Source organism: Gorilla gorilla, chromosome 13 (genome assembly GCF_029281585.2).
Source record: "Gorilla gorilla gorilla isolate KB3781 chromosome 13, NHGRI_mGorGor1-v2.1_pri, whole genome shotgun sequence".
Taxonomy (NCBI): Eukaryota; Metazoa; Chordata; class Mammalia; order Primates; family Hominidae; genus Gorilla; species Gorilla gorilla.
Window position 1 is genome coordinate 44,044,464 of NC_073237.2, and position 21,811 is coordinate 44,066,274.

Consider the following 21,811-nt stretch of genomic DNA (forward strand, 5'->3'; position numbering starts at 1 on the left):
AAGGAAAGATATTTCCATAGCATTATAATGGGTCATTTGAATAGCAGCAGAAAATTTTGGTGCTCATCAAAGCTTGGTATCTATGCTTTCCAATGAGTGATGACTTAGGAAAGTGATAAGAATGTAGTAAAACTTGAATACAAGGGAAAATAAATTTAAAAGAGAAACTTAGAAAATATTAGGGCTATAATGTTGATGCTTTGATCATTGGAATGAAGTAACATGTTTATGTTGATAGAAGGCTGGTGATAGTATTTTTTTAACCAGTTTTATTGAGGCAAAATGATGTAACAATATACTACACATATTTAAAATGTATAATTTGATAAATTTTAACATTTGTGTATACCTGTAAAACCAGGCAGTAGCATTTTGAAAGAGAATATTTAATATTTTTCTTCATTGTTTAGCCACTGATTTGGAAGGGGTGGGGTATGTGATCTTCACTACAAGTTTTTGCTAATGGGTAGGATTATCCTTTGTGGATGCCTAAGAGAGCATCTGACCATCTAATTCCCCTAAAAGGTGTTTTTTGATATTGGGGTTGAAACTTATAATTACAGATTTTCAGCAGTGGAAGGGATTTTCAGATTATCTATTTTAACCTCTGTAGTAAACCTTACACTTCTAGGGACGGGGTTGTTACTAATTCAAAAGTATTTGATAACGTTTTTGAAGAATAAACATTACTTTGAAGTTATCTCCTTACTCCACTATTTTTTCTAATTTTGGCCTTTTTTCAGTTACTTCTTAGTAATGATCAGTCCTAATAATCTCCTTACATTGGCTTGACCGTATTTCTAGGCAATGGTCAAGGAAGCTATCTGGCTAAAAATAACTGGCAATCTTAGAACACTTTTCTTTCTGTCCCTTGGGCTGCCCACAGATATCTCTAGTTTCAATGCTGGCAAAGGTTAGGAGGGCATAGTAGCAGATTTGCTGTCCCGGGTTTGCACTGTTCTGGGTAGAAGCCAGTCAGGGTCAGGACATGGTGCTGACACTGATCCCCAGTGGTCCACAGATCTCCCTACTCTCTATAGCTAATCTCGAAATTTTAGTAGAAGATCAGATTAGGACAGTAGCATATAAAATACTGGACGTTGGGAAAATTTGTTCCAGTATTTGGTAAAGGCTTTGTAGTCATAATTTATGAAATGGAGATGAGAGTTGAATGTGTTTGTTCCAATATCTCAAGTATTTATTTTTCCTTCTTTGCTTCTTACCTTTCCTCTTAACTTGAAGCTTATTCTCAATGCAGATGTTACTTGGACCTTTTTTTTGTGTGTTTGACTTTTGTTTCAAATGACCCTGAAATGCTGTTGGGTTGTGATTAGTCAATCAAAGTTGTCAAATTTTGCAACTTTGACTTTTTATATTCTAACACATTGCAATTCTTCTAGTATAGAGGTTTTCAAATCATGTGTTGTGATTCACTAGTGAGCTATGAAATAAATTTAACATATCACTAGCATTAAAAAAAATCAGAAAACTATAATTAGTATGGGTAGGTAATGGCTTATGGAAATTTTATTTCAGAGAAGGTGTGTGTGTTTCTTATAGTGGTCAAAATTTTGAAAGGCACCTTTTTAGAATGTTTGCCGATTTATGAGAAGACCAAATGGCGTTCATAAAGCATCATTGAAAGCTCTTTCTACATGAAACACAGATGGTCTTCCTCTTTAGGTAATTTTGTTTATTCTCCTTTTGTCTGCCTCTTGCTCCCTCCCATTTATATATGATTTATAAAGTATGTCTTCCTTTTAATAAAATTCTTGTTCAATTTGATGTATTTATTCAAAGGTATACCTTGAAAAGTCTTCTGGAATGAAGAGTTAGAATTGGAAAACTTTACAGTAGGTAGTAAATTTTCAAAATGGTATATGACATATTAGAGCCACAAATCCAATGATTACAATAGTAGTTTTTGTAATGTACTCTGCATAGCATTGCTGAGAAAGCCTGTAAAGACTTTCAGGTACTATTTGTGTATAAAACGCAACAACCGTACTTTCCTTATTAGTCTTCTGGTACTAGTAATGGTTTTATTGTTGTTGCTGTTGGTTCAATACTTGAAAAGTAGGTAGCGTAACAGAAGAGAAATAACAAAAGTGATGTCATGTAAACCATGAACCCAAAGGCCTTTCTATGAGCAAAGGAAGGTGAGAGAGAATTGAAATTCCATTTATCCAGTAGAAAAGACAGGCCTTGTTTGGACTGTCTCCTACCTGGCATCCCTCCTGCCAGCAAGACAAAAGGAACAGGGGACACTTGTAATGGAGAGCACTAAGCTATGGACTGCTATGGACTGCTAGTGCTCTCCATTACAAGTATCCCCTGTTACCTTGGCCAGTAATTGACTTGGTGGCTTGGGGCAGGCCCAACTTCAGGGGTGACTGTGCACATTGTCCTAGTTGTGTGTCTGCCTCTGAGTAAGTGTGATTAGATGACCTGATCTCTCTAAGGTCCTTTCCAGCTTTATTAGTTGAATATGAGCCAGGTTTGTATTCATTTGTGGGACATGGGGTGATGGGTGATTTTAGACATAATGGGCAGAGATCATGGACTTTGGAAACAGAAAAAAGACACAAATAAATCAGAAGAATTTGAAGTATAAGGAAGGCTGGGGAAAATGATTATTTGTCTAGTATGTCTATAAAGAAAACATCTCGCCTCAGTATAGGTCTTATAGTTAAAAAGATGAACATTTTAAAGAACCTTTTCTAGAATCAAATTCTACTCAGGTTTTATATAAAAATGTCAGTAGTATTAAGATGGGTTAGGAAGCTTAGATTATTAATTGATATGGTCCTTTTTGGTAGGATTTTTGTATCCTTTGTATGTGAGAAGAGAGAAGGAAGTTGGACATCCATGGTTTGTATGTCTGGCTGGTGTTTGAGGGATCGATCACTTATTTGTTGATAAGTGAAAGGTAGGTAGATAGGTAATTAGAATTCTGCTTGTCTGGTGCAGACAGGCTGTGTCTTAAATTTCAGTGCCACCAGGGATCTTGGGCAAATAATTTAACTTTCTCTGTTTCTTAGTTTCCTCTTTTATAAAATGGAGATCATAATAGTATCTTCTTTGTAGGATTATTGTTGAAAATTTAATAAATCAATGTGGGTGAAACGTTAACACACTAATAAAAAAATGTAAGTTAGCTATTGCTATGTATGACTTGACTTCTGGGTACCTATATAACCTGTAGCTTTGAAAGAGATTTTTTCTCTTTCAAACTCAAGATTTTTTCTCTTGCAGAACTCTGGTGTCCTTTTTCAAGGTTGTGGGTTTATATGCTGCAATATTTGGTACTCTAAGCCACTTTGTTTTGAGTTTTGTCTTTTGGCACTTTGCTCTGAATTTTGTCATCACAAGGTGTATGGTCTTGATGTTGATATGGTTCTGCTACATGATCAATGTAAAAATACAAGATAAAAAGTCTTAAGTTTTAAGCTGAAAGATAAGCCAAAGTGTCTCAGATCTTTCAGCTTTTTAATTAAATGAGATAAAGGACAAGAACATACCAAGTACTGCACTGGGTAGGCACTTGGTAGATTTTTGTTTTTTCATTTTTGTTTTCTGCTGTTGCTGTTAAAATATCATAAGAAATGATTTATCTTTGAGTTACTGTTAATATAACTGAAAGAATAATTTTTAAATACATTTTGTGATTATTGAAATGTTTCTCATAAAGAGATCTAATACTGTCACATGAAAGTTTGTCAACAAATTTCCCCTACAGAAGAATTTGGTAGGGGCTTGGATAAGGTAGACAGGCAGAAGGACTGTGTTATAGTGGGTGAGCATTTAGCAAATACAGAAAGCATGATAGGGGAATGTTTTTGTTAAGAATATTTTACATTCAAGAACTGAGGCTATTCCCATTAGAGTACAGTGGTTCCTGGTTTAGGAGTTCATCTCTTTGGGGTACATGATATTCCACTGTACTTACTGTTTAGTAGGTAAGTGACTGGTGACTGACACTAACAGCTGCAAAGGGAGTGTATCAGTGTCAACTAAAGGTTTATAATTGTATTTTTTATTAACCTGCTTAAACTTTAATTGATAATAGGGAAAAACCCAAATATCTTTCACCTCTTCTGTAATTCCTGTTTTTGTTTTTCATATAATTTTGCTCCTGAAGAGAAGTGTATAGAGTTGATCTTGTCTTCTGATATGAAGAAGTTTGGTATTCACAGCAGAGGAGGAAAAAAACAGTAAATGAAAATTGAGATAACCACGTATGATCAGATTCAGTTATGGTGGTAATTTTCTTATCATTGCCTTCCTCTTTCTTGCCTTACTTTGAGGATTTAATCATAATTTTAAAGTGAAGAAGTAAAAAGTTTTAATGATCTTTCCCTGAAAATGGACAAATTACATTTGGCAAAATGTTACATCCTTCAGCCTGCAGCATAAGAGAGATTTCAGTCATGTCTTTTGATAGTTGGAGCTTACCAAGGGGTTTTCTTGGAGAAAACCTTCTTGAAGGAGAAAAACAAAATCTCATCAGATGGCAGCCTTTTTCCCAAGGGTGGATGGTGATTCCGATGCAGGATAAATGCTTTAAATCACCTTACCAGAAATTTCTTTCAAAAAGAAAGAAGGAAAAAAAAAACTTCCCTTCTTTTGTTGTTTCTCATTTCCTCCCACCCCACCCTGTTCATTGCCCTGCTTAAACTGTCTGGAGCTGGTAGTAAACGTCCTGCTGTTGAAGCATTGGCCTTAGGTTTTTATGTGATGGAAGGTTGTTGCAGTCAGAGTAGAAGGTCTTTATTGTGTTTTCAAAGTGGCTTTTTAATGACTTGTAATTCCAGCACATGCAAGAGCTGTAAAGTCTGTAAGTATGGTGAGGGAGCAGCTGGAGAGGCCATTCATTAAAGGGCTGCCCCGGCTCTCCAGGGGGCAGGTTCTCATTGGAGGCTCCTGTTTTCTGTGTTTTATAACTGGAGGTAAAAATACCTGAACGGTTACAGTTCTTCCTCTGGTAAATTCTGCTCAATGTGGAACATTAATTGAAATTACCAGACAAAAGTTAACTTTGTTGGGTGCATGGAGATATTTCACCTGTCCCTATTTTCTAACGCATTTTTTTTTTCTGTGTTGGGTGTGATCACACTGAGGAGGAGGCAGCCTTGCCAACCAGCTGTTCATTTATTCATGCATATTCCTGGTTTATTTGAAAAAAGCAGTTAAAAAGGAGATTTAAAAAAAAACAGTTGGAGGCCTTTTTGTTTCCGTGTTTCAGTACATACTAGGGCCAGTGTGGTATCTCAGTTCTTAAATTAAGGAATTCCTTAGAAGCCCTTGGGTAGCAGAAGGTTGTGAATACACAGGGGCTCTATCTTTGCAAAGCTGATTGTCATCAACAATTGGCAAAACTCAGCATTTCCACTGACATGTATTGAGCCAGAATCTCTCTTCCAATAAATTCTGTGAGCCTTCTTTAAGAGAGCTACATCACCTATTCAGTGCATTATTGTTTCTTGCTTTATGACCTATGCATTTGATGGAATTATCCCATTTGTCATCTTTAGACATAAAGCCAACAATGGGACTCAACATGGCCTTTGCGAGACTAGCATTACCATACCACAGAGATGCCTTATAGCCATAGCTAAACTTGAGTGTTTAGTCTGTGTTAGTCACCCTTCTATGTACTTAACATGATTTAACTCATTCACCCCTCGAGACAGTTCTGTGAAATAGGTATTATTATTATTATTGCCATTTTATAGATGAAGAAGCTGAGGCTCCAAGATGAAGAATCTTTCCCAAGGTTGCCATCTTTAAAAGTGATGGAGCTAGGATTTGAACCCACTTGGTAGGTAGTGTACCTACCTAAGAGGAGGTTGGTGGTAAAACAAATCTTATTCTTCCTTGGATTCATACTAAAATTGTAGAGGTGTGCTTCATGAAGTTGGCAGTGCTGCTGGGAAAGCCTTGAATATCTCATATTGTCCCCCATATGAATCCTGTTTCTTTGACCTATTGGTTTGGGCTTTACCAGTGGCCTTCAGGAGGTGACAGGTTGTCCTCATAGGTGGATTTGGCATGCAGAGCCAGGATTGAGGGAAGAGCTGTGAAACATCCAGGAGCCTCTAGCTTCTTACACATCCTCACTTAAAATAAAACTGACTCTCTTGGGTCTAGATTGCACCTTATTATGCTGTATCATCAGGATTATTTTTCTGTTTCCAGAGTTTTTCCCATGTGCTTTTGCAAGAGAATTTATGTTTCACAGAGCTGAGCTGCAATATCAACCTTTCCCAGAAGATGCCACCAAATAACAAATGGTGTCCTCCAGTTTGGAGACTCCTTTCTGAATTTTCTAGTTACATTTTGTAAATTCATGTTATAACCTCTCTAAGTTATTCAAAATGTAGGCTGCGCTTTCTTTGAATTAGGAGACAAGATAATGCAATGGTAGGAGTAGAGAGAGGGTTGTTTTCTTTTGGTGTCTATGTAATTATTTAACCAAGTTTGAGAAATTGTTCTCAGAGGGTTACAATTTATGACTGTAAACTTTGCAAGCAGTGTCAAGGTCCACAAAGAAAAATCACCCCTAAGCAGCTTCCTTAGGTCACCAAAGGTGATTGTGCGGTGATACATTCCCAGATAAAGTCAAAGATCCTTCTATTAAGCAGGATAATATGGAGAAGCATTTACTAAAATGTTTGAAGACAACACTTTTATCTTTGAATTCTGAAAATATAGAGGTTAGGGATGTGGGAGTACAGGGATAGGAAGAAATATTCAGAATCTGTGACACAGAAAAGGTAATTTTCTTGCCTTTCGTGGTCATAGAAGGAAAATACATATATGGGTCCCTCAGGTATTACTTTAAATAAATAGAGAAAGAAAGAAATTTCTAGAGTGGCCCTGGTTTGAGACCTCAGTGCTTAGAATCACAGTACTGGTTTTTAAAAAATAAATTGCTGACCTTTGCTTTATTATGTGACACTCCTATTTTTTTAAGTATGATAAACTATCATGTCACTTTAAGTTATTAAAAACATTTTCTTCTAGATGTGTTTAATGGTTTGTAATATTCTTTGATTACTCTAATAATGTTCAGTAACGCTTAAAAATATGTATGTGGTAGGTACTTCCTATGTACGGGCACTGTATGAGGTGGTCCAGATAGTACAAAGTTAGAATTTAAGCTGGTCTTTGAAGGAAAGAGGCATGAATTAGTAGAGATGAGGGTGTGGGGTCAGTGGGAGAAGACTTTCTATTTATTTTTGAGACAGGGTCTCGCTATATGGCCCAGACTGGTCTCAAGCTCCTGGGCTCTAGTGATCCTCCTGCCTCAGCCTCCCAAGTAGCTGCTGGGGGTACAGGAGAAGGCTTTTTTTTTCTTTTTTTCTTTTTTGTTTTAGGTGGAGTCTCACTCTGTTCTCCAGGCTGGAGTGTAGTGGTGCAATCTCGGCTCACTGCAGCCTCTGCCTCCTAGGTTCAAGCGATTCTGCTGCCTCAGCCTCCCGAGAAGCTGGAATCACAGGCGCGTAACACCATGCCCTGCTAATTTTTGTACTTTTAGTAGAGGCGGGATTTCACCATGTTGGCCAGGCTGGTCTCAAACTCCTGACATCAGGTGATCCACCCTCCTCGGCCTCCCAACATGCTGGGATTACAGACATGAGCCACCATACCCGGCCAGAAGGCATTCTTGATAAGAGGAAACAACTTGGAAAAAAACACAAACAATTGATGACAAATTGTGTAAATAGTTTGTGTTATCCTCTCTGAGAATGAAGAAGAATCTCATAAATTCCTACAGTTAATTTATCAAACTGGTTTACTGGGAATGAAAGAAACCTTATTGAACTCTACTCCCTCCATGGTAGACGTGTGTGGGACTCTTTTATTTTATATCTTCTTACTTAATCTATACAATAGGTAAGATAGCTTTTGTTCTCATCTTACAGGTGGAAGTGACAGAGCAAGAATTCGAATCCAGGTCTGAATAATGCCAAAATTCATGCTTCTTGTATTGTACCACTGATGATTAAACCTTGTTCAGAGGGAAGTCATGTCGAATTAAAACCACTGTGATATTGACTAAACACTTTTGAGAAAATAAAATTTAGTAATGTTAACTTTCCCATCATCTGACATCCTCTGACCATCTGGTAGTGGTGCCACATTCTGGTGAAAAGGGAAGAGTAAGAAATAAAATGTAGCCACAGTACTTGGAAACTTGGGTGTGATGGACTCTGGCATGATTTCTAAAATGCTGATTGAGTCTTGCTTTATGTAACCTAATATCATTTTCTGAGAAGCAGAATTGCAGAAAGTACTGAAAAGCTGTGGTACCTTAGAGTCTATCTGAGGGAACTTTTCCCTAATGTTATTAGGTTGTTTCATATATCTCATTTCTAGGGCCGAGGACATGGCCAGTGTTACTACGAGGGCTCCAACCTATGGTATTGATATTATATTGTATTATCTAAAGGTTGCACTCATGCATCTCCAGGTGGATTATGTCAGAAAAAAATTATAATACAATAAATAAAGGTTGCGCTCATGAAGGATCTGAGGAAGGAAGGTGGGGCTTCTGTGTCCTGGAACATAGCCATACCTGGCCAGTCAATTATCTTTGTGGGCTCAGGAGGAGTGGTCCAGGAAGTGTGGTACAAGAGTCTACACTTGGAATAAAAAGACTAGACAGGCTGGGCACAGTGGCTGAAGCCTACAATCCCAGTGCTTTGGGAGGCCAAGGTAGGAGGATTGCTTGAAGCCAGGAGTTCAAGACCAGCCTGGGCAACATAGCGAGATCATGTCTCCACAAAAAATTTTAAAAATTAGCTGGGCGTGGTGGTGCACGCCTGTACTCCTAGCCACTTGAGACGCTGAGGCAGAAGGACTGCTTGAACTCAGGAGTTCTAGGCTGCAGTGAGCTATGATCACATCACTGCACTCCAGCATAGGCAATGTAGTGAGACCGTTTCAAAATCAAAAAGTAAAACTAAACAGGTTTAGCTTTGTAGTAGAGAACCATAAAATGTGGATTTAATAATTAGTAATGCTCACCTTATTATAGATGCAAATTGCCGTTCAGGTATTAGTTCAAGCAAAATATTAATGATGTCATAGATGAAGACAGCTTTTGTTAGGTAATTTTATCAATTGCATTATGTGAAGACCTGATGTTGGCAGGGGTTCTCGTAAAGATTTGGAGGCAAAGCTGCAGTCTAGGAACCTAGTGATTTATAATCCATGACCACAGAATGTGTTTTTATTCCTGCATATATTTCTAAAACGTCATTTCCTATTTGGCCTAACGCTTCATTTTATTGGGAATAAAAGCAGAATCTTTCTCAAAGTCCACCTTAGTTTAAAATGTTTAGTATCTGACTGGGCGCGGTGGTTCACACCTATAATCCCGGCACTTTGGGAGGCCAAGGTGAGTGGATAACTTGAGTCTAGGAGTTCAAGACCAGTCTGGGCAACATGGAGAAATCTCATCTCTACAAAAAAATACAAAAATTAGCCGGGTGTGATGGTTCACACCTGTAGTCCCAAGCTACTTGGGAGGCTGAGGTGGGAGAATCATCTGAGCCCAGTAAGTTGAGGCTGCAGTGAGCCATGATTGTGCTACTGTACTCCAGCCTGGGCAATGTGAGTGAGACACTGTTTCTGAAAAACAAAAAAAAAGTTTAGTATCTGATAAATTCTACTCAAGATAACCTAATTTCTAGGGCATTTTTAGTAATATAAAGTATTCACTCTATTTTCAAGTGTCCTAGTTCACATTATTTTGCAGCATTATTTTAATTTAAAGTGAGCCTCAGACTTGTTGATCTTGTGGTGGGTTATTTTAAAGTGCTAAGTTATCTGATGATCTTAGTTAAGAATCAGACAGGGCTAGCACATTTACTGTTGTTTACCAAGCCTCCTGTCATTGTCTATCAACTTTCAGAGACTTGTAACAAGTCACTTCCTCCCCTTTAAAGATAAGTCATGCATAGTCCTCTGTGTTTTGTATAATAAACCAATGAGCCTAATAGTTTAACTCCTCCAAAAAACAAGATTTGAAGGAGGGAGGTTGTGTGTTATATGCCACCCATCTCTTTATCTTCATTGGGCCTGTAGATACATTAACAGCTCTGTGGTCTCTCTTCTGTATTTAGAAAACCTCTCAACGCTTAGATACTCTTTTTGAAGGTTTAAGACCAAATTTAGAAATCACATACAGTTTTATACAGCATTTATTTCATGAGTTAGATAATCACAGAGTTTTTAGAACAAGAAACTTCAGAAATCTCATTCAACAACTTGAATTTTGCAGAAGAGAACTGGAAGCCAAGTTTAATAACTTGCCCAAGATCCTAGGGGTCTCATTGTTTTTTTTTTTTTAAAAAAAGGGGGCCCTCGGATGCAGGCCCCCAGTTGGCATGCCATTATCGATCATTTCCAGTTTGCAGTGATTCGCACATCCTTCACACACTTTCCCAAACTCTCCTCCTCTAGAACATTTTAAAGTGGTTCCTAGTGAGTTGTTACCATTTAAAAACTAGCCCTTACACACTTATTTAAGCCTGTCAGGCATACGGCCGATTTGACCTCTTGGTCCAGCATCTCAGCCTGTGCCCCTATGTTGAATGAATGAACCTCGTATCCCATATCCCCAGTTGAATTCCACCTGCAGTGCTTCATGTCTTGTCTAAAAAAGGGTAGGGTGCAAATCCCAAAGGATGTTATGTAAGTTAATTGGTGAGAATTTTGATAGACTTTGTGTCCTGGTCATCCTTTATTGTCTCTGGGATATTGCCAACCAGAATAATCATGACTTGATGTTTTTCAGGGGGGAAAAAATCACTAGGCAAAACAGAAAATGTCACATTTAGGTATCTGGCAAATCAAAAGTCTCAGTATTGTTTCATAATAAAAACATGGAAAGAGGTTTTAAAAACTCCAGTATAAATGAAGCCTTTACTTGGACAAACTGCTGTTCTCAGCGGACGAAACCCAGATCCTCCTCCCTTCCACCCTCCAGGTTCTTTGGTATCTGACTCTGTCCTGGATTGTTCTCCTTAGTCTATCTACAAATATAATGAGTCATCTTTCAGACCAAACATACCTCCCTGCAACTTTCCAGTGAACTCTGGTGCTTTTTAGACTATGGCACCTTCATATCCTTTCTTTCTCTGATGGACATCTCAAAAGCTCCCTTATTCCTCAACCCATTGTGGTCTGGCTTTTGCTCTTGAAACTGTTCTTAAAACTACCACTGGAAAAGTTCACTAGTGCCTTCCAGATCCTAATGTAGAAACCATGTCCTAAGCATTGACTTTGACTTTACTGGCACTTTTGACTTACTTTTTGCTTGATTCCTTGACTCTGTTATACCTACCTTGATCTCACTCTGTGTGAGTCTCCTTTACCTGCTGACCTTCCTCTACCACCATTAAGTTAGCCATTCTCAGTTTCTCCTTTTCTATTATATAGTCGGTCCCTGGACAATCACCCATTACCAATCAATAATTTTCTACATCTTCTTCAACGCCAACTATTTTCAAAAGCTACCAACTGGACAATTCTGATCAACAGGTACTTGAAATAGAACAGATACCCAGGTACAACATATTCTAAAGTATCTCTTGCAGACACTGCTAGTTATCTATTCAATATCCATTATCCTCTTATTCTTCTTACTAACAGAATTTTTATTTTATTAGAACAGTAACATGCCTAACAAAAAAGTTTCCCCAGCCTTCCTTGCAGTTAGACATTATTCTGTGACTGAATCTGGCTAATGAGATATAAATGGCAGTTATTAGGTGGGAATTACAGGGAAGTTCGTTAAAAAGAAGCTGACTCACTGGCAGGTACCATTTTGTCTTTCCCTCTTCTGCTTCTTGCCTGGAACTGGAACTTGGAAGTGATGGCTGGTGCTCTAGCTGCCACGTTGTTAGAAGCATATGCAAAGTATGGAGGAACACAAAGACAGGAAGGGGCTGGATTCCTGATTCTTGACCTTGTAGAGCTGCCATGCTGATCCTGTCTATCATACTGGGTTTCTCATTTAATGAAAAAAACAATGTTAGTTCATGATGTATACATTACTACCAGGTGGGCATACTCCCTAACTGATTTAGCTGTACCCATTATCCCAAAACACCTTCCTGTGTTTTCTCATTAGGTGAATATATATTCCATCTATTTTTATTAATCTAAATTAGAAAATCAGTTATTAACATATTTTTTCAAAAAATACTGTCTATTATGGGTTATTGGGCACTGGGGATAATACAATGCTTAAGATAGGAGCAGAGCTTTACCTTCATGTAAAAGGAAATCTATAATTTTAGGTAGTGATTGGTGCTATGAAAATTATTTCTTTTCCCTCAGATCTTATTTCATTTGGTTATGATTCCTTATCAGGTTTGCTCCAAAAATGTCTGTGACTCTCCCTTTTTCTCCTCCTCCTGCTTCTTCTATTCAGCGCTTAGTTTGGATTCTTATCACATTAACTCAGTTGAGGTTGGAGATTTTGAGTTGTTCTTCGTATCTCCTCTTTCCTTTCTCAGGTTCTTCTCTACAAAACTTTCTAAAATACAAATTCTAGAAGAAAATATGCAAAAGGATATAAATCAACTAGTTAAAATGATGGTGTTATGGGTCACTTTCAAAATATTATCTTCACAATTGGCAGTTTAATGAAACATTCCATAGTTTCAAAACTGCAGCACTTGTATGGACTAAGTACCAAATTCTCTTTAACATGTTTTTTTTTTCCTTTTGTAATCCTTCATTCTGAAGATTTTCAAGTATACATGAAATACACAAAATAGTAAACCCTTCATGGACCATCACTCAGCTTCAACAATTATTAATGGATGGTCAGTTTTGTTTCATGTGTAGTGCCATCTTCTCCTAGCCTGGTATGATTTTTAATAAGATCCAAGATACATTATTTCATTTATAGATATTTTAATATGAGTCTCTAAAAGATAAGGACTTTTTTAAAAAACAGAACTAAATACCATGATCACATCTAAAGTAATTAGTTAAGTCTTAATATCATCAAATATCTAGCCACTGGACAAATTTCCAATGGAATCAAAATATCATAAGTTTTTTTCTCTACATTTTGTTTGAATTGAAATCTAAATAAAGTTCACATCTTGCAATTTGTAAAAGTATTACATTTCTTTAATCTGTAGGTTCTCCCTCATCTCTCTTTTTTCACATGAAGATGCAAGAGGAGAAAAACTCGGTTGTCATAGAATTTCTGGTTTTGGATTTTGTTGACAGTATCTTCATGGTGTATTTTCTGTAAGTCAATAGTCAAAGTTAGAATCATGGTCAGAGTCATGTTAGGTTTTTTTGTTTGTTTCAGTTTTGTTTTTCTGGGCCAGACCATCTCATGGGTAGATTATATTCTTTTATTAGGAGGCCTATAATGTAAGATTATCTCTTTTTTTTATGATGTTAGCAACCATTGATGCTCATTGCTGTATAAGCATTAATTCATTAGGGATTGTGAAATGCTGATATTTTTGTTCCATCGTTCTTTCTTCATTTATCTGCCAGAGTTCACCTATAAAGAAAAACTGCCTCTTATCTACTTTCTCCCCCCAAACCAGCAGTAGTTTGTATAGAAAAGTAAAACACAGTTCTTGATTCTTTCCATTTGTTTGTTTTCAGAAGAATGACTTTGGTTCCCTAGCAGCCTCCAACAGTTTCAAATGCCTCAAATTATATTTTAAGTGTTGCTTTTAAGCCTTCTCCAGTCTGACCTTTTCATCCTTATCTTTCTTTCATCTCCCCTATACTTTAGTCATCCTAAAATATTAGCAATCCATGATTCCTTGACTATTCCATGCTGTCTCATGTCCCAGTGTATTACCCTGAGTCCTTTATGACCTGGTTAACTTTCACTTATTCTTTGAAACTTTTCTAAATAATCTGCCACACCCCAACTAACCCCTCCCTCCTTTGTGCATCTACCATGTATACAGTTTATGTATACTTTGATGATGATTGTTTTTCCATCATATTAAACTGTTTTTCTCCTGACCAGTGGACTGTTTTGAGGGCAGACCCTGTCTCTTAATTTTCCAATCTCACAGCTCTTTGCATGGTCCCTGGCTCTTAATTGGCACTCAACAAATATTGAGTTTAATAGTGCAAAGATGTGTTAATATATGTGTATGTATTTATAGTTAAGACTCCTCTTAAGTAATTGATGCATGTCTAGTTGAGGAGTCTTAACTATAAATATGTCTGTGTAATCTGGAGATGGAATTTTTGGTCTGTCTTCTTTATGGAGGTGGACTAGACAGGTCACATGAGTGAGAGAACTCCCTGTACAAATAAGACAAGTCTTGGCCCTCTCAGAGGTACACAGTACAGGGTGTAAGCCACCCTTATGCAAATAAGTTTATATAACAAAATCCTAGGATAAATTGGAGGTCACAGTAAGCAAGTTGCATAAATTGGATTTCACTCTTACCTGCCCTCGCAGCCCCTTGCCTTTGTGTTGGAGTACATAAGCCAGCCAAGGAGTGTGTAGCTCTTGAAAACTCCAACAGAAAGAGAAGAGAGTTGTTTTTTTTTTGTTTGTTTTTTAGCTGATTTCACCGTGAAGGGTATTAAACCACAAAAATAACACAGGGGCAGCAAGGACCACAAACTAATCTTTTATTGAGACAGCAGAGGGATGTCAGAGTCTAAAATTCCGAGACATTTGCTTCTCTATTTTAAAAAAGCAAATAGTTTTCAGAGAAATTTCAATAACAGGATGTTGCAGTGAAAGAAATTTCTGCCTCCCTATTTCCTATAGGGGCTGTGCAGGGGCATGATAACATGAAAGTTATATGGCCACCTTGTTTTTGCTGTCTTTGTGATCATGAAATATGATTATATTCCCTCTAATGTTTACAGTGCTCTTGAAATTATTGGAACGGGTAAAATGCCACTTGTATACCGTGTAAAAGGGGCTTGCTTCCCCCACCCCTCCAACTTCTGTGTCCTCGGGTTGCATAATTGTCAAGACAGAATAGCTTTAAATTAATAAGCTTAATTTGGCTGTTAAATATTTATTAAACCATCACATCTGAGTAACTACAACCGTGTAATTAAATCTTTATTGTAGCCATGTAGCTCATGCCTGTAATCCCAACATTTGGGAAGCTGAGTCAGGAGGACTGCTTGAAGCCAGCAGTTTGACACCAGCCTGGACAACAAAGGGATACTCTAAAAAAACTAAAAAATAAGCTGAGTGTGGTGGCACACACCAGCTGCTCGAGAGACTGAGGTGAGGGATTACTTGAGCCTAGGAGTTCAAGACTGCATGAGCTGTCCTTGTAACACTGCACTCCGGCCTGAGTGAGACCCTGTCTAAAAATAAAAAAAAAATTAAAAATTAAAAATATTCATTGTATATGCAGAAGAATGAATGAAAAAATGCAAAAGATATAAGTTTCTAACTAAAAGGGGCAAGTATTGTGAAAGAGAGTTATATTGAACACTAGCATAGTGACAGAAACAAGATGTGGAAGATGAAGTTAGTTCCCCTAAAAATTAGGGTCTTAGTTGTGTCTTTGTTGGCACTTGTATTTGGAAATACATATATATTTAATGATATTCATTGGATACACTGTAGCATTTCTAAGAGTGGTTTTAAAAGAGCCATTACATCTATGAGACAAAAATTATACCCAAATATAATTTATCACTGTGGGATGCTGAGATTATTAAGAGAAAAAAATGAACTCTAAAGACAGCAGTCATCATTTTAGAAAGGAAGATGTTATCACAACCTTCTTCTCTTTTCTTAAGGAAAGGCATAGCCTCAGCACATGTACTTTGAAACCTTATTAAGACACCCTAAAACTTAGGTAAATATAGATTGATGGGTTGCCTCCTGTATTCACTTCTGGAGATCCCCTAAGTTGTAATTTGCATGCTGATGGGTCCTGCAGAGCTGCCTTTCTACCCAGCTTTTATAGGGCCCTACATGTTCCGCAGTCAAAAGAAGCTCAAGTAATGAGCCTGCACTGATAACAATTCTCTCCAATCGCCTGAAAAGCATACTCACTGTTGCCAGTCGTTGGTGGGTGCTAGCTTATACTGTGTACTTCTGCTCCCAAAAGTTGAATGTTATACCCACTGAGAAGCCAATATAGTTGTTCCCAAAGATATGTATCAGTTGTTCTTCTAATTATGTTAATTAAATGTTTTAGAAACCAATAATGTACAAAAAGCAATTGTTTCTATGAAAACTAAGTTGAAACCTGATGGGGAATCCCTTGAAAAAATATGCTTTCAAATAAGGTATAAAACACCAAGGCGGAAAAAATTATCAGACTCTAGAAGGACTCCTGCGTTCTAACAGCTATACAAGTCTCTGGCTTCTTGCTCATAAATGGTGATCGTAGATAATGCATTGAGTGTGATTTATGTAAGAAAGATTTTTCAGACCCTACTGAAAACTGCTTGATTCTGCATCAAAAGATTGGTTGGATTAATGCATATTTATAAATTTTCAGTTAAAGTAAAATATTTAAAGTGTGTGTATGTGTGTGTGTTTAACTAGTTCTAGCATCTTTCACCTGACAGATCTCCACTAGCCAGAAATCTTCATCGTGCCTCACCTTGGATTGTGGTTCTTTTTTCCTTGATTTTTGAGTTAGGATAAGCCTTACTCCAGCAACAACACCCTTTTTTGCCTTTTCTTTCTTCCACTATTCCATTTTATTAATGACAGTGTCATACATCCCTCACTTCCTGCATGCATTTCTTTCTAGATGAGTTTGTAGATTCTGTCAGCTTTGACGGCATCTACGCCCACCAACATTTCCCTTCTGAACTTGTGTGCTCCTGTAAATATATGCCAGGTGGTGCAGGAATCTGCTTAGAACCATAGCACTTTGGGCCCAGGCAAGCAGATTGTCCATATTTTGGTGAGGAACACAAACTGTGTTTTATAAACCAGTTGAAAAACTAGCACCCCAGAAAGACTCTTGAGATCTGGGAAGGGGCCCCAGGTCTGACAGTTTAACTAGCTCTGTGATCTGGGGCAAAATACTTATTAACAACTTTGAATCTTAATTTTATAATCTCTGATATGTGAATAATAGCTCACAAAATTGTGTGAATCAAAGGGTAGTAAAAAGTACCTGGCACATAGTTGGTAGTCTGTAAATTCCAGTAGAACCTGAATATTTCTAGTTTCCTTCCTTCTTCCCTCCTTCCTTCTTTCCATGCCTTACTTCACATACTGTTAGGGGGACTATATGTGTAAAAGAGTTCCCAAAGTTTAAAGTGCTACTCACAAGATGTTAAAAGAGATGACTTTATCTTAAAAAAAAAAACCCTGAAAATATGGTTTATAGTAGGCATTTTATCCTTTTAGTTGATAGTTTCTGTTCATGAGGTGACATTGCCATTATAGATGCTGTATTCATATGTATTAGTTAACTTTTGCCTTTATGCTTCATCTTGTCTACTGAATAGAACTGGGAATTTTAAAGGTAGGGATTCTGCTTTCTCCAAGAACAAGCCTATGCTGTCCTGAACACAGGATCCTGCATTCAGAAAATTCTGCAGTACAGTTGTTACCGATGGTTTCCTTCATCCTGTTTACCTGATGCTCTGCCATCAGTACTTTTGTTGGCTCTTCAACAGCTTAAAGCCTATAAAAGTGCAGACTTGGCTGGCATGTTTTAATCTATCGGAGGGCATGTAATGTACCACACAGGAAAGATTTATGTTGCTTTCATTATATGTGGTTGTGAACCATGTCACTAAGTCAAAGGAAAAGCTTTTAATTATTACTGAAAGGACAGCTAAAAGGTGTTTAACCTAAATTTCTTTCCTGCATGCCAAATATCTATCCAGGGAGAAAGATGCCAAGTTTTTTCTGATGAGTTTATTACAGAGCAGTAAACACATAGCCAACATGAAAGGGAAACACAGTTTTGCATTTGATTCATAGCTGCATGTTTTAAAGTAGCTTTAAAAGTTACCCCATTAGTACCTTTTAAAGCTACACATAAAATGCCACTTTACATCTGGCATCAGATCTATTAATTTGACTATTATGAATATGTAGGAATATTTTTGAAAACTCCTGTGGTCTTGTAAAGCCTCCAGGCCCTTATTAGCTAAAAAATCTTGCCTTCTGCCAGGGCATGAAGCCAAAGTAAGATCCTAAGTAGATAACATTTAGCGTTTGAAATAATAATAATGAAAGAGAAGTCCACATGGAGCTTTCAAGTTGTTACCCATTTGAAATACCCAGTATGGAGTTGGAGGCCAGGGGAGAAGATTAAGCAGATGTCAGGTTTGTTTCAGCAGGATGCGCTGCTTAACCACCTTCCCTCCAAAGTGCTTTGTGCCTAGCATCCTGGGAAGGGCAGTGACTAATTCATTTGCTCCATCTGTTGCCTTGGGAGACGCTATGGTTTAGTTCCTCTGACTCTTAGCTTCACAGGTGGTGACCATTGAACATAGGGGAGATTACGCCCTTTCCTTACTCTTGTGGGACCTTTCTTTCACCTGCTCTTCTCTCACATGGGTCACCTTGGACGGAAACCTCTTCCCACACCTCCCTCCATCAGAAAAGAAGTTGGTGGGGGAGGGCGGGCACAGCTTTTTAAAAGGGCCCATTTTAAAAAGTTGAAATAAGCCAAGATTTCCTGTTTACTGGCATGTCATTCTTTTGTGGAAGCCTTATTTCTCCAAACTGTTTCTGTAGCATTTTATTCCTTATTTTCTTTTCTGAGGAAGAGTTTAAAAATACATTCCATGTTTGTTACAAAGTGTATCTTACAGCCAGTGTCTAACACTTTGTGACTAAAGGTAACCCCCAGAAAAGGTGATATCTCTGTGGTGGAAGTTACAACTAGTTCCATATTCTGAGTAGATCAGTTCTTGCCTCCAGACAGTAAAGTTGTACACCCAGACATGATGTCTCCTTTGTGGACCCCAAATTTACCTAGTGGGAATATTGAGCTAAGTTACCTTATCACCATCCCTAATTCCCCGTCCTTACTGCACTATCAGAACTAAGACACTGTAGTAGCCTTAAACAGTTAATTCTCTAACTCAGGGCCAGGTCACTAATTGGCTCAGTGTCTAGGTAGGAAGAATCACAGCTGGGTTTCTTAAAGCTGCAGCTCATCTTCTTTTTGCACAGCTAGTGTCTTATTTTGTGTTCAGATCGGAAGAATTGCTCTGCCTCCCTGCCTCCGTAAGTGGCAAATACCCGAAACCTTCATTCTAATTCTGGAGGAGGTACCTGCCCCTCAATGCTCCCCCCAACCCTGGACCTTTTTCTTTGGGTGTCTGTGTTTGGTGTCTCAGCCTGCATCCGGAAGCCTATATGAGAATCCAGCCAGCTCCTTGCTGTGTTGTACAGGTGAAAATTCTATAAACTGCATATGAGTCATTTTCCTCATATGGAAAGAATCAGAATCGGGGATGGTGGCATTGAATGATTTGAAAGAGTTGTTGTGAAGGATAATTAAAATGACTGTAAATCTTTTTTAGTTATGAAGCTTTACAAGAATGATAAATCTTATCAGTGATGAAGTACTTTTAAGAAAAGTATCAAATAATCAGAACCAATTTATTATATATGTTTAAAAATTGGTAATGCTAGTTATAAATATATCTCAAGTTACAGTTATCACTTTCTCTTGTTACTCTTAATTTTCTATGCTCTTAAAATAGTTTTACCTGTTCTTGTTAGATTGGCACTTAAAAAAATGCATGACTAATTACTACATAATTGAAAAAATCCAATAATGACTTTTTTCCTCTGTCAACTAGCATTACTTTTATCACGCAATAAAAAGTGGTTATGTAAGGCATAGCTGTTGGAGTAAAGAAGACAGGCATTGCACATATTTACAGTCTTCAGGCACTGACCTTTTCATAGCATGTAACCTAAAACATTCAGACCTGTATTTAATTATATCAGTGAATATTTTTGAAATCGAAGGGAAATCTTTATAGCAAGGTCTACTGTAGATGATATAGTGCTACAGTTAAAGATAGCGTTCTAAGTGAGTAATGTGAGCATTTAGCCTTTGAAATGCAACAATCAGCATCCAGTGATAAAGTCTGCATAATCTTCTATGAGTAGTCCTGACAAATCCTCAGATTCCAGAAATTGCCGATTGGTAAGTCCTATAGTGTTTCCCAGTAAACTCTGGAATTGAATTTGAAATACGTAGTTAAGGAACATTTGGAAAAGACTGTGGCTGTCACTAGGTCCTACCTGGTTATTATACCTAACAATCCTAATTTCTTTATTTTTTATAAGGTTGACTAGAGAATGCAATGGCTCATCCTCATCAGCATTTTTTTTTTAATTGAGATGGAGTTTTGCTCTTGTTGCCCAGGCTGGAGTGCAATGGCGTGATCTCAGCTCACTGCAGTCTCAGCCTCCTGGGTTCAATCGATTCTCCTGCCTCAGCCTCCTAAGTAGCTGGGATTACAGGCATGCGCCACCATGCCCAGCTAATTTTGTATTTTTAGTAGAGACAGGGTTTTATCATGTTGGTCAGGCTGGTCTCAAACTCCTGACCTCAGGTGATCCACCCGCTTTGGCCTCCCAAAGTGCTGGGATTACAGGTCATCAGTCTTTTAATGATACCTTAGGATAAGGTAGAAGAGGACCTGGTGATTCTTGAGATGGATGGATTTGTACTCACTCTACAAATGCATTTAAAGAGTCCATGTCAGCCTGTAAAGAGATCTCTTGCAGACGGTTACAGGGCTTTGCCTTTTGTCCTGTCCTATTTGTTATGTTTATTGCAAATTTCATAAAGATATGGAAGCTGTGTTCACCAGTAACCCAAAGCTGGGAGGGATAAAGTATTCCATTAACCCCAGAATTATAAGAAAAAATTCTCATCAAGTAGAAATGCTAGGGTAAACCCAAGAAAGTGAAATTTAACAAAGATAAATATAAGTTTCTTCATTTAAAATTAAGTAATTATTTTGATTAGTAAAGGAAAAGGGAGATGGGCCTTAGAGACAGTTTATATGGAGATGAGGAGGATCTTGGGGATTTTAGTAGATTGTCAGCTCTATATAAGCTACTTCAATCTAAGATTGTATTAATAGAAAAATTGTATGTCAGTCATATTAAATTACAGTTCTATCATCTTCTCCCGTCAGACTGCATCTGGGCCTTATGTTTGGTGTCACATTTTAAAGAGCTGACAAAATAGAAATATAGTTCAGAGGGCAATCTCTGGACCCTGAAGGTTCTTAAAATTACCAGGTATGGTTTGGGGAAGTGAGATTGGGAAGACACATAGTAATTATCTTTATTTTGGAAGTAGTGCTCTTAGAAGTTTCTTAGAGTGTTCTGATTAACAGTAGATTTGGCTTCTTGGTAACTCAGGGAGCTCAGGAGGCCTCGGATAAGCAAATTGAAGGATATTTTTCCGGTGAAGTTCCCGCTTACTGACAAGGTGAGCTGATTCTTGTGGCAAGCTGCCAGTGATACAATGCTCCTTAGAAAGCCTATTGACTTCCATATAGTTTTGTCTTTTTCTTTAGTTGTTTTCTGTCTTTAACCTTATGTAGCACCTGGGCTTTATTATATTAATAGTAAAATAAAATTAGAGAAATCATAGATACATACTAAAACCTTAACTTTCACAAACTTGCATAATTTCTAGTTGCTAGTTGGACATTTATCACATAAACATCTTCCTTCTACTAACTTAAGCTTTAGAGAAGTACATTTGATGGTGACAAAGAATTGTGTATTTTTAAAACCTGTCTTGTTTTAGGAAAAACATGGTAGTTGATAGAAGTAATATTAAATGCAATAACATTA

General features: G+C 37.5%; 1 protein-coding gene across 2 annotated transcripts in view; it reads left to right on the forward strand.

Annotated features, from left to right (window-relative positions):
- MLLT3 (MLLT3 super elongation complex subunit) overlaps window positions 1-21,811 on the forward strand; it is a 277,019-nt gene that overhangs the window by 209,081 nt on the left and 46,127 nt on the right. The gene's annotated exons all lie outside the window — the stretch shown is intronic.